At 34.4% G+C, this 18,553-nt stretch overlaps 1 long non-coding RNA gene across 32 annotated transcripts in view; it reads right to left on the bottom strand.

The window, feature by feature from the left end:
- The window catches only part of LOC141377911 (uncharacterized), a 345,648-nt gene that overhangs the window by 82,201 nt on the left and 244,894 nt on the right, over positions 1-18,553 (bottom strand). For 12 of the 32 annotated variants that reach the window (XR_015509837.1, XR_015509852.1, XR_015509838.1 and 9 more), the window contains 2 exons: positions 5,917-6,015; positions 2,042-2,216 (listed from right to left, as the gene is read on the bottom strand). This is a non-coding gene — a long non-coding RNA (uncharacterized LOC141377911). Of the gene's footprint in view, positions 1-1,418; positions 1,785-2,041; positions 2,217-3,116; positions 3,406-5,916; positions 6,016-18,553 lie in introns of those variants that run through there. The other 20 variants (XR_015509849.1, XR_015509846.1, XR_015509835.1 and 17 more) reach the window with 6 other exon arrangements.

The raw sequence follows: 18,553 nt of genomic DNA, 5'->3' as shown, positions 1-18,553 counted from the left end.
TGTTGATTGGTAGTTTCTGATGGTAGATTTTTTGGTAATTGGTGGAATTTTGATAATTGGTGGAATTTTGGTGATAGGTGGAATTTTGGTAATTGGTAGTCTTTGTCTGGTGACATTTATTAGTGACATTTTAGGGATTGTTAGTCTCTGATTGGTAGATTTTGTGTTGGTAGTGGAATCTTGGGGATTGGTGAAATTTGGGTAATTTTTAAATATTGGTCACTGGAGGTCTCTGGTTGGTGGTATTTTGGTGTTTGCTAGTCTCTGGTTGTTGTAATTCTGGTTATTAGGAATTTTTTGGTGATTGGTGGAATTTTGGTAATTGGATGAAATTTGGTGGTCTCTGATTGGTGAAACTGTGGTAATTGGTGGATGTTTGGAGATTGGTCTCTGAATGGTGGAATTTAAGGGGTTTGTGGTATATGGAATTATCATGGAATTTTGGTATTTTTGATTGGTGTTCTCTGTTTGATGGAATTTTGGTAAATGGATGAATTCTGGTGATTGGTGGTCTCTGACTGCTGGAATTATGGAGATTTATGGTCTCAAATTTGTGGAATTTGGTTGTTGGTATGCATCTGGCAATTTAGTGATGCGTTTGATGCACATTTTTGTGTGTAATAATACTTTAAAATATTGTTAAATGTATTACTTATGTGTGCAAAGACAAATGTATTAACCTTAACTATGAAATACCATATTATTTAGGCAAAAACACTTTCTCAGAAGCCCCTCCATTCACCCATTCTTATTTTTCACATATTTCCCCCTGTTTACAATGATTTGTATGACTTGATTTGCCAACTTGATCAAATGGACTCACACCGCATGCAAATTGGATTCAAACCCACTGACCTTGCATGCGGGATACTCTGCACTTTGACCAGCTGAATTGTTATTCACACTAATTGCAAATCCTACTAGATTACATTTCCATCCAGACTCGATGATTCAAGGCCAAGATCAAAAAACAAGTTTGACACCGAACAAATGAATGAAACAAACTGACTCGGTCTGCAGCAGCTCCGGCGGAGACCTGAGGGAAATGAGCTGATCTGAGCAAATAATATTACAACAAATTAAGATTCTAATCAACTGCAGGAAGATAGAGGTCAATTGTTAAGAGTGTTCAGAAACACAAACACAGGGAAGCAACAGGGACTGCGACAAAAAACTCCACTCGTTTCTGAGCGCACACACATGCGGCATGCTGGAAGAGGGAAGCAGATTAGCTTTGGACAGATTTTCTACAGACCCTGCATGTGTGTGACAATAATTGTTTATATTGATATAATTCAACTAACCTTGTGAGTGTTTGAGCGATTAGTTTAGTGATGCTGATGACTTTGAGGGTTCATTGATTTTTTTTTTCAAACACAAAGAGAGGGAAAGAAGAAAAGCAAAATTAAGAGCAAAAATCTAATTCGACTGACATTAATTTAATTGACTTTTTTGTGTTTGGGGTCCCGTAAGCCCATTGTGCTGTACAAGTACAAATAATCAGAGTAATTAAAAAATTTTACAATTACTTTCTCTTTCGATTGTAGTTTATTTAGAAGTTGAAGGATTAGTCCCTTTACTCAATCAAAAAAAAATACAATTAGAAATACAAGACTCTGTGGAAAAGAAATGCTCAAAAATTACATAGAAGTTTGACGCTGGTAAGATTTTAAAACTGTTTTTAAATTAAATCACCAGGCTGTATTTATATTAGAGATGTCTAAACTAAGGCATGCTGGCCAAAGTTGGTCCATAGAAACGTTTGATTTGCAACACCATGCCATCTGTGAAGGAATGGAGGATGACAGGGTGAGGTTGTTAAATGCCGTTGATTGAGATTCATTCATTCATTCATTCATTCATTCTCCTTTGGCTCAGTCCCTTTATTCTTCACGGCAGTATAACAGCAGAATGAAAAGCCAACTTATCCAGCACATGTTTTACACAGCCCATACCCTTCCAACTGCAACCCATTACTGGGAAACATCCATACACTCATTTACACTCATACACAATGGCCAATTTAATTTATTCAACTCACCTATAGCGCAAGTCTTTGGACTGAGGGGAAAACCGGAGCACCTGGAGGAAAACCATACCAACATGGGAAGAACATGCAAACTCCACACAGAAACGCCAACTGGCACAGCCGGGACTCGAACCAGCGATCTTCTTGCTGTGAGGCGACAGTGCTAAGCACTGAGCTACCATGTTGCCTGTCAATAGAGATTGTCATTTATAATTTAAAGAAACTTTTCATTTGTTTGTTTCATTGTTAAGCAACAAATGAGCAAACTTAAATTAAATTAAAATTAATATACTGTCGGTCAACAGATAGTAGAAGAATGCAGAAGACAAAGCAACAAGCAAACCAATGCAAAGGCAAGTGCAGCTTGACTAGTGCATTCAGCATTGGACTCCAGTGCATTACAAATGCAATTGATTATGCTTTCATTGAGTACATTTACATGGACACCAATAATGCAATTTTAATATGATTAAGACAATACTCGGATTAAAAGTCGACCTTGTAAACAGCTATTTTTGATTAATGTTATTAAGGTCATAATCAAACTAAACACAAATCGAATTAAGAAGTGGAGTATGCTGATTTTAGCTGCATTATTGAAGTGCAGTACAGACATGTAAACACCTTAAACTATTACTTTTGTGTAGGACTCACCACATTTTGCAACTCATGTAAACACCTTCATCATATTATTGTCTTATTCAGATTAAGGAAAATAATTTGATTACTGATGTCCATGTAAATGTAGTCACTGTAATAAGTTCATTATAAAATGCTAAATAAAACTGATAATGCTTTAGTTATATTAATAAAGTAACAGTTTCTATTTATTTTTAAGTATTTTAAATAAATTAGGACATTACTCATGGAAAATTTGTAATACAGTTTGATATATTCACATTCAACCCACAGTCTTCAATCAGATTTGGTTTTTGGCTCTTCATAAAAAGTAAAAAAAGTAAAATAAAAGATTGGGTACCCCTGGTTTATCTGATCAAAATACAGTAGTAAAACAGTAATAATGTAAAATGTTATAATTAAAAATAACATTTTTCTAATTATTTATGATTGAATATGTTTGCATCACCTGAAAATCCAGGAGACCAGGCTGTTAGGTTTGGGGGTGAGGTGACTGAATAAAGCCTGATTTATACTTCTGCGTCAGGTGACCGGCGTAACCCACGGCGCATGCAACGCGCGTGGCTGTGCATTTATACTTCTGCGCACTGTCTCTGTTGGTCTGCATTAACACTTCCGAAACGCTAGTTGGCAGTAAGGTGTAAATGTTCCTCTGTGTCGAGTTTCTTCGCTGCTTGCTTGCTTTTCCTGAACACTTCCGGGATGTACAAGTGGCTCAAACTCGCTCATTTTGGGTTCTGGGAGAAATAACAAAAACGGGAGGGTGGTGGGAGATGGGTCTGAAATATGGGAGACTACCAGGAAAAATGGGAGTGTTGGCAGGTATGATTTATCTCCATATGGACAACTTTTCTATTGTGGTCAGTTTGCTCAGTAGCTTACATTGTACATTGTTGCACTTGTGTTGCAGAGTGCTCAGGTTTGAGTTTGATAAAGTATGGTTCCACAAAGAGAGATAAAAGCAATATAAACGCAAAGTAAAGGTATGTGGTAGCTGTGCCCTTTTCTCTTACATTGGCTTTTGAAAAAACTATTAGTTAGGTTTAGGTCATTGGTTTGCTAGGCGATCTCTACAACAAGGCCCGACTTCTCGTGGGCGTGTACGAGAAAGACATGTATCTGAAACATACAACAAACATCCCCAAAGTAACATATTTCAGATTCGCTAAAATTTTAGACAGCACCCTCTAGTGGATTTTACATCTGAACCATGCAATGGAACGTACCCAGGGCAACACATTTTTTTATGTTTGTTAAAAATAAACACTAAGGCACATATTTTTAATAAACCTGGATTTTTTAATCCTTCTAAAGTGCGTCAAATGTTCATGGATTTGAGTACACATGGATTTGAGTTTACACTGTAAATGTGTTGGCACGGACCAGCTGGGAAAGTTTTTTTTTGAGAATTGTGGATTACTGATGATTCAGTGCGCTGTATCTCTTTCTGTCTGCTGTATATCTTTCTGTGTGTGTATGTGTGGATGTGTATGAGAGAGTGTTTGATAGCATCAGAGAAGCAGCCAGCAGTGAGACAGACAGAAAGAGAGATATATCGTCACAATCATCATCAGCGTCACCTATGATTCAGCAGCTCAATATAGCAGGACGTCAGTTTGCCTTCAGCACAGCCCGAGACTCACTCATATAATGAACACAAGAGCTGTACAGCAGGACGTATGTGAGGCTTCTAGAAGACTTCTGCAGGCATCTCTATGTCCCATGAGCCCATTTTTTAATGAAAATCTTGCAGAATGTGGTAGTGTTGTTGTATGAAAGTCCTGTTAAAAGTGTTGCACATTGTAAAATGCTTTTAAAACACTAATAGAAAATAAGTAAAAACTAATACATAACAAAAACAAAACTAAACAGACTTTAAAAAAGGAAAGAACTAAAAAAATATATATATATATATATATATATATATATATATATATATATATATATATATATATATATTTTAAAGTCCTGTATATATATATATATATATATATATATATATATATATATATATATATATATATATATATACTGTTCAGAGGACATCCAATTTGATTGGCTGACATGCTAGGAACCACTTCTTACACTGCATTCAAAATGGCTGATAAAAAAGCACATTTTATGGAAAGAATAGAGTATGGGAAGAAATTTGGCTTTTTAAATGTTTTTTACTATTATTATTACATATATATTTGTTTATTAAAGTGTCAGGAACTATAAATTTAGCTTTCAAAGCTGTTAACTTGTTTGTGTTTCAAAATATAATCCTTTTTTAAATGTCCACTATAGTGGACACCAGGACCATCTTAATGTGATTACTGACTGCATGTTGTAGGAGGCAGAACTGAAGCAGAGAGGATTCGTTATGAAATAGTAGAGGAAGACTCCAACTTAGAGTCTGGCAATCAGACAATTAGAGAATTAGAGACAATTAGAGAATGACAAAAAGTGTTAAATCGCTTTTATGTTAAATTTGTTTTGGATTTACATCACTTTTTTTTTTTTTTTTTTGGGTTCAGCTCTCTTTCAGAATAAACTGTTTCAGGAATTTCAATACAAAAGGAAAAATGCCTTTTGCTTTGTTTTTGTTACATTAATATTGGAATAATATCCCTTTACAGCCATATCCTGTACAGTTTTGTTGTCTGAGAGGCGGTCGTTTTGACCTAAAATAGTCCTGTGGTCCACTACAGTGGACATGCTGTAAAATAAAAAAATAAAAAAATGTAAAAACTCTAAACACACATGTATTATTTTTAACTTAAAGGATGCAGGAAATCACAATATATATATATATATATATATATATATATATATATATATATATATATATATATATATATACATATATATTTGGGTCTCGGGAGGATATATATATAAAATCAATAATTTTTTTTCAAAAGAAAATGACTGCATTTTTGCATTAAAACAGTTCATGCATCAGAAAAATTTGGTAATTTCCACAGCAAAATTAACCTAATTAACCAAAATTAACCTAAAAATGAAAAGGCCATCATTATAGTACACTGTAAATAGTGATTAGTTGAATTTACTTAAAAAAAGAGAGAAAAATCAATTGCTTTACATTAAGTAAATAATTAACCTTTTCCAGCTGACCCTCCAGTTTTTTGTGTGACCTTACTTTCATTGCATTCTAAAGTACACAATGGTGTTGTGTCAAGTTCATCATAAAGCGTATTATCGTGAAGCGTAACTTAATAAAACCTAATATTATTATGTTAACTTACGATCACTGCTGTATCCCTTCTAGCAACAACCGCAGGAGAGATCTGAGCTGCTGGATTTACGCCATGCTTATTCATAATTTTCTTCTGAGAACTGTTTATCTGGAAGAGAAATCAAGAAAATATGTTAATAAGATAAAGAGTGTGTATCTTACGTAAACAAAGCACATCATCCACTTACATTGAAAAAAAATTATTATTGCCATGTCCATAGACATCCGTGTGTATTTTACAAACCTTAAATGGTATGTTTTGCTTGCAGTTGTGAGTATTTGAATGTCTGAAACCTAAAATAAATGTTATTTGTTTGAAAGCACAAATAAATTGTGATTTATGAAAAGCGATGTGAATCTCTTTCTGTGCCTTAGTGCGCGCCATCAGATCTGAATTTTAGCAGTGATGATGTGCACTCTAACCCCACCGGTGTCATCGTACACTTCATGGACCAGCCAAGGCTGATCACACCGGTGTGATCTTATGCATAAAAGGGTTAAACATACTTATAAAATTTTATAGTTTGGATTTATTCACTTTTTAAAATAACTAATCACATATTCTATAAATAATGTCTAAAATGTCACTGTAAAAATATAACATTATTGAGTTATACACAAAAATATTGTGATATCATTTGCAAAACCAACAAATTTCTCATGTGATCTAAGTCTAAAAATAAAACAAATTTATGTAACAGTTCATGGACAATGCTAATTCAACACAATTTACATTTGAGATAAATTATAAAACAAAAGAAATGAAACATGATTTAAAATGTTATTAAAACAGTGCACTTGTGGGCAATTTAAGTGGGCAAAATAGATGAACTATTGAGAGTTTAAAAGTGTTTTGTTTTTTCTTTTTCTTTTTTTAATTCCACAGGGTCCGAGAAGCCCATGGTTGCAGAAACAGCCATACATCAAGCCCAAATTACAGTAGGCAAGCGAGTGCATGATTTGCATATATGATGCATACAGTACAGAGGAGGAAGACGCGCTGTGGGCTTTGCAGATCAGCAGAGGTCATGAGCTGCTTCAGTGACTAATGACTCAAATTTCAGCCGGTTTCTCACACTATAATATTGCATGACTCATTCAGATGCTTTTATAGAAGTTTTATGGAGCTTTTTTGGTCATTTTGGACCTTGTGACCTTGCTCACATCACTTTTCTAAAAGAAATCCCTATGTGTACCCCCACCCACCCAACAGCTTTTCTTTTTAAATCTTTAATTATTTTTGGAAGCAAAGTTAAGATTTCAGCAGTGTTCAGAGCCACAAGGTCATTCTTGTAATCTAATGACAGCAATGCTGAAAACATCATTTTGTGAAAACCAAGATACTTTTATAAGATTATTTGATGAAAAGAATATTGAGAAAAGCATTTATCTGAGAAAATAATATTTTGTAACCCTTAAAAAATGTACAACTATTTTTCATATAATTTCGTATAAAATGTTTAAGGAACTTTAATTTGGCTTCCAAAATTAAAATATAAAGAGCATTTTAATAGCATGTACTAAATATTATAGTGGTTCAAAACAGTTTGAATTACTTTTATATTTATATCTTATATTTTAAGTTTTCCCTTTGAACTTTTAGTAATGTTACAATAATTGCATTTTTGGTAAACAAAAGTTGTTTATTAATTTTAATTAATTAGCCCATATAAAGATTGCTGAATTTATTTAAGCATATCTATCTATCTATCTATCTATCTATCTATCTATCTATCTATCTATCTATCTATCTATCTATCTATCTATCTATCTATCTATCTATCTATCTATCCATCCATCCATCCATCCATCCATCCATCTATCCATCTATCTATCTATCTATCTATCTATCTATCTATCTATCTATCTATCTATCTATCTATGAAGTTTATTTATAATATTGAGAGGATCACATGCTTATGATTGATCACAGCTTGTCCCACATTAGAACATATTTACCAATCAAATGGTTCCTAACACACTATAAATAACCAGTTTCTTTATATACAGTTGAAGTCAGAATTATTAGCTCCCCATTGAATAAATATATATTTTTTAAAAATATTTCCCAAATGATGTTTAACAGAGCAAGGAAATTTTCACAGAATGTCTGATAATGTTTTATTTCGGTTAGAATAAAAGCAGTTTTTAATTTTTAAAGAACCAACTTAAGATCAAAATTATTAGCCCCTTTTAAGCACCTAGTTAAGCTTTTAAATGTCACTTTAAGCTGTATAAAAATGTCTTGAAAAATATCTAGTCAAATAGTATTTACTGTCATCATGGCAAAGATAAAATAAATCAGTTATTAGAAATGAGTTATTAAACTATTCTGTTTAGAAATTGTTGAAAAAAAAAATCTTCTCTCCATTAAACAGAAATTGGAAAAAAAGAAAAAGAAAAAAGGGGCTAAAACTTCAGGGGGTTAATAATTCTGACTACACACACACACACACACACACACACACACACACACACACACACACACACACACACACACACACACACACACACACACATACACATATACATATATAGTAAAATGAATTATAAGGATAACTTGATTTACCAGTGTTGTAATTGTGTTTAAGTAAAATTAGTTTATACTACTGACACTTTTTCAAATTAAACTAAAAATTAAACGCAAAGACACACAGGCATCAATTAGCCTATAAATAATTAATTTCGTTTGTTAAGTGCAAAGATTTGTTTCAAAACTATTTCTAAGTTTAGTTCTAATTTCCAGCAAACGAATAAATGAACAATAATAACGAAGTGTGTTCAAACAACTGAGTTATATCCTAATACACATGCTGAGCCCATATGGTCTAAAACCTGACAGGTGGACAAATCTAAGCTGGTTTTTAATAAAAACAAATATAAATATGGATATAATAAATAATACTGCTAATAATAATAACATTATACAAAAGCAAATCGAATGAACTGAAAAAGCCTCCCGAGATGAAGGATTCAAGGCAGTGGTTTTTAAATTCATGTAGGCTAGAAAATAACATGTTTTGTAATATTTTAATCCTTTATATTTATATCCTATATATATCCTTATTATATCCTATATATATCCTTAATATTTTAATAATTTTTCATATGTAAATATAATTCCGTATTGCTCTACATCTTGTGTGCATTAAGCAGTGTGTAAGCAAGCCGCACTTTGCGCCGGACAATAGACCGGCTTTGTTCTGGTCTAAAGAACAGACTATTACAGTTTCTCAAAATAGCAACGCGCCAAAACACGCCTGCTTTTTTAGACCAGAACGCCTATGGGCGCACATATGAGCGCAAATGCATTTGCTATTAAAACAGCGTGGCGCAACACCTCAAAACAACTCTTGCGCTAAGCTGAAACTAGCAAATAACAATTGCGTCACGCCTTGCGCCACATTGCGCCGGGTGTATGATAGGGCTCAATAAGTCTATTTTTTAAAATGTCCTGACATTAAAATAGGATCCAATCACCTTCTATTTGAGGCTGACCTCATTGTGACATAGGAGTGCGATTTCCCTATACCCACCAAATTGATTGACAGCCGCATATTAACATGTCTCTGTAGTAATGTGTATAATCATATCCACAAGACAGGACGTGCACAAAGCAACTGGGATAAAAAGATCTGTTGAGCTTTCTGTGATCAGCTGCATCTCAACAATTTATTTTACAAGTTTAAAATGTTTTTTAAATCAGTGCAAGAAATTTGTAATAAAGACGGCAAAATCGTTTTTGTAATTCATCACCACAGCCATATAGTACAATTATAAAAAAAAGATGCGTTAATTCCAGTTTGTGGACTTAAATCAGGTTTATTTTCAACATTAACATAACGGATATCCATTGAGCAGTGTATATTATATCTTGTCATATTTTCCGTGCTAAAAAACAACATTGTGTGTGACTCATCTTTGCAGAAAAGCTTGAATTAACTCCACAACAAATGTATCAAATAACCATAGGGGAAGTTCTTACTGTAGTAAGGGAGATCTGCGTCATTCTTGTCTGTCACTGTGCTGTTTATCTAAGTGAAGGCTACATGCATAAATAATACAGAGCAATTTCTATTTCTCTGACATGCACGTGGGAACGGTGATAGAAAGAACCAGCTCACTTGCATTAAAGGCACAAGCCACAAAAACAGCTACAATGCCCAAACTGCCTAAATTTCCCATGTTCAGAAAGGTATAATAAATAATCTGATGAGTGTTTTGAGCTGAAATCTTACAGACACATTCTGGAGACACAAAAAGGCTTATATTAAATCTTGAAAAGGGGTAAATTAGGTCCCCTTTGAATGTTTTTTTGTGAATTCCACCACTTATGAACAGAAATGAACAAGTGGAAACATCATAACAAGAGTTTTACACAAACACACGAACTTCCAAAACCAGTATTCACCTGTGTTTCATATATGTGCATCTCTTTTGGCTTTTGTGGGAAGAAAATTCAAAAGCACAGCATATGTTTAAAACAGAAATATTTGATCACATTATAAATGCCTTCAGCAACTCATTTGCTCAATTGAATGTGTCCTTGCTGAAGGAAAACATGAACTAATGGTTGTAAATGGCAGTCGAGTATAAAGCGTTCAGACTGAAGGTGTTCAATAACGTGATGATGAGTACATGAGGACTTTCAATGTTTTACCTGAGCTGTTTCTTCAAGTGTGTGTGTGTGTGAGTGTGACACCGGCAGAACGAGATGCCGGCAGAAGCAGCAGCAGACAGAAAGAAAGACTCATATCGGCACAATCATCAACCACCGTCACCTATGATTCAGCAGCTCAATATAGCTGGAACTGCCCACAGACACACACAGAAACACAGAGACAGACACACACATATGTGTACACAAGTTCTCTCATAGACACACACTCAGAAACACAACACACACACACACACACACACACACACACACACACACACACACACACACACACACACACACACACACACACACACACACACACACAATACATGCTCTCTCTCTCTCTCTCTCTCTCTCTCTCATACACACGCACACACACACGCACACACACACACAAACACATCTACTCGCAAACAGACCCAGACACACACAGATAGAGAGACAGAGGCAGACACACACAAACACACACACAATGACAGACAGACACACAACCTCACACACACAAATACACACACACACTCATACAGTGCATGATTACACACACACACACACACACACACGCGCACACACACACACGTCGTTCAGACAGAGTGTCACAGGTTGTCTGCAGCTGTTGATCAGTAAGGCACATTGAGCATTAATAATTGAGCACTGCCGAGTGAAAGAGACGCCGTCAAACACTTGCGAGCGTGTGCGCTCGTACTGTGTGTTATAATCATTCAAACACTCCTGCCAGTGTATATGTTCAACAGAAGAGTGTAAACTCATCTCTGACGGAGGGAAGGAGACTCAATCATCTCTCCATGTTGAATAAAAGAGGAGCAGCACACATGCGCACTGAAAGAACTGTTCGTCAATAAATCAAGACACACTGATAATGTCAATTTACAACTACAGTCTCTTTCTCTCTCCCCGTATGTGTGTGTGCATGAAAGAGAGAGAGTGTGTGCCTGTCTCTTGCTGCGTGTGTGTTTGCGCGTGTGAGTGAATGTGTGCATATAATGCATTCTGAAAGTATTCATAACTCTTCACTTTTTCTACATTTTTCATGTTAGTCTTATTCAAAAATTGATTAAATTTATTTATTTCATCAGAATTCTACACACAGTACCCCATAATGACAATGTGAAAAAAAAAAAGTTTTTTAAATTTATTAAAAATTAAAAAACTGAAAAATCACATGTACATCAGTATTCACAGCCTTTGCTCAATACGTTGTTGATGCACCTTTGGCAGCATTTACAGCCTCAAGTCTTTTTGAATATGATGCCGAAAGCTTAGCACACCTGTCTTAGTGAATTTTTGCCCATTCCTCTTTGCAGTACTTCTAAAGCTCTATCAGGGTGGATGGAAATCAACGATGTAAAGCCATTTTCAGATCTCTCCAGAGATGTTCAATAGGATTTAGGTCTGGGCTCTGGCTGGGCCACACACGGACATTTACCGAGTTGTTGTGAAGCCACTCCATTGATATTTCGGCGGTGTGCTTTGGGTCATTGTCCTGCTGGAAGATGAACCGTCGCCCCAGTCTGAGATCAAGAGCACTCTGAAGCAGGTTTTTATTCAGGATGTCTCTGATCATTGCTGCATTCATCTTTTCCTCTATCCTGACTAGTCTTTTAGTCCCTGCAGCAGAAAAACATCCCCAGAGCATGATGCTGCCATCACAGTGCTTCACTGTAGGGATGGTATTATCCTGGTGATGGTATTAGCCTGGTGAGAGTCCTTCAGATGCCTTTGGGCAATTTCCAGGTAAGGAGTGTCTTCCGTCTGGCCACTCTACAATACAGATCTGACAGGTGGATTGCTGCACAGATGGTTGTCCTTCTGTAAGGTTCTCCTCTCTGCACAGAAGAACACCGGAGCTCAGACAGAGTGACCATCAGGTTATTGATCACCTCCCTGACTAAGGCAACTTCTCCCCTGATCACTCAGCTTAGATGGCCGGCCAGCTCTAGGAAGAGTCCTGGTGGTTCCAAACATCTTCCACTCACGGATGATGGAGGCCACTGTGCTCATTGGAACTTCCAGAGGAGCAGAAATGTTTCTGTAACCTTCCCTAGCCTTGTGCCTCGAGACAATCCTGTCGGAGGTCTACAGATGATTTCTTCGTCTTCATGCTTAATTTGTCCTTTGTCATGCACTGTCAACCCTGGGCCCTTATATAGACAGGTGTATGCCTTTTCAAATCATGTCCAACTGAATTTACTACAGGTGAATTGCAATAAAGCTGCTGAAACATCTCAAGAGTGATCAGTGGAAATAAAATGTACCTGAGCTCAATTTAGAGCTCCACGGCCAAGGATGTGAATACTGATGTGATTTTTCAGGTTTTTCATTTGTAAAATTTGCAACAATTTTAAAAACTCTTTTTTTCACATTGTCATTATGGAGTATTGTGTGTAGAATGTTGAAGAAATCAATTAACTTCCATTTTGGAATAAGACTGTAACATGAAAAAGTGTGGAAAAAGTAAAGTGGTATGAACACTTTCCGGATACACTGTATGTGTGTATCTCTCTGTTTGTGTGTGTGTGTGAGAGTGTACGTGTGTGTTGCACAGTAGCTGAGTAAAGCAGTAGTCCAGCAGTTTCCACTGTTCCTCTTGTTATTTATTCTGCTAAGCGGCGGCGGTGAGCAGAAATGTGAGCTATGAAATGGAAAATGATGTATGACGCTGTTCAGAGTGGAGATGCTCAGAGACTCAGTTCAGAAGCTCAAGTCACCTTTATGAAGCAGGAACTGAAGACACCTTTCCCACAATGCTCTGCTTCAGAAAAGTGCAGTTAAATGATGTATGACAACACTCGGCTCACGGAGAAATCTCTTCATCCGCTGCTTTTCCCCTCGGCTTCACATGTGTTTGGCCAGAGTCGGCGTTTCTCTCTGCTTGTTTGATACAATTTTTCAGGATTCGTTAAAGATGCAAACCAACCAGCAGATGATGGACATCACTTCACCACATGCCTCTTGTGTCAATGTTACTGCTTTATAAAACAGCTACAGCTCTATTAAAGGTGCAGTAGGTGATTGTCTTCAGAAACAAGTTTTGTTGTGCTGGTTGAAAGTCTCTTTACATTTCAATAGTAATGATTAGAGTAAATGATCTTAACGTATTTATGTGTATTTTTATATTCTGGATGAGGCATAAAACTAAAAAAATGTTCATCCAATTAAATATTAGTCCCTTTCACACTGTGATACCAATAAATATACGGAAAATTTCCGGAACGACTATACTGGTAAATTCAAATAAGTGCTGTTCACACAGGCAAGGACGTTACAGAATTTTTCCGGAAAAGACCATTCACACATCCAATCCAAAATACTGGTAAATTCTGACATTGTTAACCAGAAATGAGCTCTAAACGGCTAGGGTTGTATTTGTAAATATCTGACTACATTACAAACTCTGTGGATAGATGAGTATTGTGAACAACTCCGATGAAAACATATAGAGAAACACTTTCGCATGTCGAGATGTACATGATATGTGTGTGTGCAGGCACTCACGGGCTGCTTCACGGGCACACGCGACCCGTCAAGCAACTTGAAGCAGAGCTTGAAGGTAAACAAACATTGGCTTATCATAAGCATCTTATCGATAATTATTTACACAGTTGGCATTAAGAAGGAACATATCAACGTTTTCTGGCTAACATCTAGCAGCTAAATGTTTCTGAAAAAATATTCAAAGGCTTTTGTTTTCATAAACTGCGCAGACGTGAATGCGTCTGACTGTTCTGATTGGCTAGAGTAGACGTCTCCCGTCAGCACATTCTAGAAGTGTACGCGCTCTTTCCGGCAATCTTACTTCTCCATTCACACAGTGCAGCATTCCGGCAAATGACCGGTAATGTTACAACTTCTCTTTCCTGAAAATAGCCAGAACGAATTTACCGGTACTTTCAAAAAGGGCCTGTTCACACATACAGAGCTTTCCGGAAAATTGCTGGTAATTTTCCATAAAGGTCTGTATGTGTAAAAAGGGGCTTTTGTCGGACCGATATTACCAGCAATTTTCCGGAAAGGTCTGTATGTGTAAAAGGGGCTGTTGTCGTACCGATAATTTCAATAATTCTGATAAATAGCTCAAACTGTCTGTCAACAAATGTAGATTTGAACATCTGCTCACCCCGTTTACGTAGATCTGCCGTTTGCACGCTGAATAAAAACTCTTTAAAATCCTGAATCAATATTGAAGGTAGTTTTGCTCGCTGGAGGAAGGACGACACCATGGCTGAAGTATTTCTTTTAGACAGGTAATGTTCTGTTTTAGTCCCTCAAAGCTGATGTAGAGTGAGCTTTGTTATGAATGGGTTATATGCACAGATGTGTAGTACAGTCACTGAAATCTTCCAACGATAGATTGATGTGAATATTTGCAGTTCCATAAGGGCCTTTTACAGCATCGGTAATGTAGATTTATATTTTAGTTTAACAACAAAACATCAGTAAATAGTGCTATTCTGCCTAGCCTGTTTTACTGAGCTGAAGATGCTTTTATATTCAAATCACTTAGGTTCCTTTTTTAACAATGACAACCTGTGACGAGCTATATTATTTGCCATGCTACCTTGAATACTCACTCTGAAATAGCATGCAAGTATGGCTTAGTAATAAGTGTTATAATGCACGCCACCGGCCAAACTAAGCATACAGTAGTGGCTTTAGGAAAAAGTGCGTTAGAGAGTGAGACCAGCAATCATTGCATGCATGAAATATTGCACATTATGACAAGTTTTGCTTGCTACACAACTAAAAATGTGCTAGATATAATCGTTTTTCATTGGAAATTGTAGTATTAAGTACTATTCAGTTTTCTAAGTGGCGAATGACAAGTGGCATGACTTATTTATGAAACTATTATGTTGTTTATGTTTGATACTCATAATCAAAAGTAGGCTTTTATGCTTACAAAAGCTGTATTGTCATTATTTGATCAGAAATTTTGTAAAATAAGTAATGTTTTTCAGTTTTAAAACATATAAAAAAGCATTATTTGGTTATTACTTATTTTATTATTTATTTTTTATCTAATATATAATTTGGTACTGTGATGCAAAGCTGAATTTACTAGCCCAGGCTTATAGTAAATGCATGCCTCAGTCTACATTTTTACAAAATGTGAAATACGTTGCTCCCCATACGTTCCGCTACACATTTCAGGAGACAAATCCACTAGAGGGCGCTGTTTACATTTTCACAAACATGAAATACATTATATCCTTTGATCCATTTAATTGTATGTTTCAGAGAGATGTTGTTTTTGTACGTCATGATTGCTCATCACAGACACTTATGTAGTTTTGTGGTTTCTATTTGGTGCCACTCAAGAACTGTGCACAGAAAATCTTTTATCCATCAATAAAATGTCTTTAAGAATGGCATTCAATTATTCCCCTGGAACATCTTACATGATTAGCCACTGCACAACTGATACATTTATTCGCAATTGGTCAACATGTTCGGACAATACAAATCTTACTGTGAGAGTTTAAGATTCTAAATGATTTAAATGTCTGTATGGACAAACATTCATGTGTGTTTGTTGTCACCAAATGTCTTACTGGCCTTGCCATATTGTGTCGTTTGTAGCACATTGGTTTATGGCTTTTGCAATATGTATATTTCTGCAAATGCAGTTTTGTTTTTTGTTAGACATTTAGTTTTGTAGTTGTAGTTTTGTTTTGCATATGTTCAAAAAAGAAAGAAAAAAAAGGAAAAAAAAAATACCCCAAAATAAGTTAACTAAAATGTATCATTTAATTAAAATAATAATAATAATAATAATAATAATAATAATAATAATAATAATAATAAAAATAACAACAACTACAACAACAACAACAACAATAATAATAATAATAATAATAATAATAATAATAATAATAATAATAATGTAATAATGTCTTTTTAAATAAACCTTTTATGTAATTTCGACTGATCTCATTTGTTTTTGTTTTTTTTTTGCGATTTTTTAAAAGAATTTTAGACCCAAATTCTACCAAAGCTGCATTTATCTGATCTGAAATACAGAGCAGCAATAGTGTGACATGGCATTAATTCAAAATAATGGATTTCGATTTGAATATATTTTAAAATGTAATTTAATCATTTGACGCAAAGCTGCATTTTCAGCATCATTACTCCAGTCTTTAGCATTACACGATCCTTCAGAAATCTCTCTGATTTTCTGTTTGCTTGATCCAATTTGTTAGGATTCATTAAAGACACAAACTAATCAGTGAGATGATGCATGTCGCTTCACCGTGTGTCTCAGTCGGTGCCTGAATTCAACTCCAGCTCTGCTAATGGCCAACACTATGGTTTTCAGCATTGTTTAAACCTTTTTTTTTTCCTGCAGTCGACTTGGCTTCTTGTGCAATAAAAAAGTCAATTTAGTTTCTCACACACTGGAAAAAATAATGCATTTTCACAACAAATTAGAAAACGTCAAGTAACACTTTGAATTAAACATGAGAGTTTGAAGCAGAAATATTAAAACAGTCATTTCTGTAACGCATACCGTTATATATTTTGGTTTGATTTAAAGATGAGACCATTATCTTCTTGCTGACCTTGGGATTTAAAGGAATGTATTTTTGGCATTGTTGCGAACTCTTGCAGGACGCGGGTGGACTGTCAGGTACTGTAGATTCGCTTTGCAAAAGCTGCATTACATTGCATCAGGTTAAAGGCAGAGTTCGGCCCAAAATGAAGCTCCTGTCGTCATTTATTCTTCTTTATGTTCATCTAAATCTGAGGTTTTTTCCTGCTCTGCTGCAAAACGGACTTTAAAAAATACATCCCGCAGAATTGAAACAGCGTGGGGATGAATTTGTAATGACAGGATTGTCATTTTGGGTAAAGCACTCATTAAAAAGTAGCAACTAGATAGAGTTGCCATGTTCAGCACTTTCCTAATTTATTCAAACTAGAACTACACTTTTATTCGCTAGACATGTTCACAAAGCAACAGGAAATACTTAGAAGGGAAAAAACTAAAATAAATAACTACTTACTTAAATTCATTAATAAACTGTAAATGCATTTTTAGCATTAATGAATGGAATAAAAATATTAAATTCAAATAAGCAGATTAGTATGAAAAAAGCAAATAAATTATACATGTGATTAAAAGTATATGCAATAACTAAATAAATTATTTGAATAATTAAAAAAATTAAAATAATATATTAAAAATAAATTTAAATGTAATTATAAAAAATTTTATTAAAAATTTATAAAATATAGTAAAATGCAAAAAAAATGCTTAAAATTTAAAACAATTAAACAAACAGGAACTAGATTATAATGAATACAAATCAAATCATTAAAACAATTATAACAGACAAAAAAAAACGTACATAAAATTGGATTGATTCAAAATGTGATTTAAAGTTAAACTAATTATTATTAATCTTTTACTGAAAAATAATAATACACATGTAAATAAAATAAATAAATGAAATGAAAAATAAATGTGATATAAAGTACTTTGTAATAACAAAACAAATCATTTAAATAATTTTAAAATTCTTAACATGCTATTTATTATTTATTGTTAAATCAAAATGTATTATAATATGTATAATTTATTATAAAATTATAAATATAAATTTAAAGCAATTAAATAAACATAGATTAAATTAAAAGTAATACAATACATATAATAACCATTAACATAATTATAAAATAATACATATAAAGAGTAAATAAAATGTTTTATTTAATCCAAAATTAAATTTTTTATTAATTAAACATGAATTACTTGAAACCAAAGACCATAATAAATGATAATACATGTGTAATTAAAATAGTTAAGTCAGAATTAGCCTTCCTGTTTATTTTTTCCCAATTTCCATTTTAAGGAAAGAAGATTTCAACACATTTCTAAACATAATAGTTTAATAACTCATTTCTAATAACTGATTTATTTTATCTTTGCCATGATGACATTAAATAATATTTTACTAGATATTTT

This window comes from Danio rerio, chromosome 15 (genome assembly GCF_052040795.2).
Source record: "Danio rerio strain M-AB ecotype USA chromosome 15, GRCz13ab, whole genome shotgun sequence".
Taxonomy (NCBI): Eukaryota; Metazoa; Chordata; class Actinopteri; order Cypriniformes; family Danionidae; genus Danio; species Danio rerio.
Note: the sequence above shows the minus strand (reverse complement) of the source record. Positions and strands in the feature narration are given on the sequence as shown.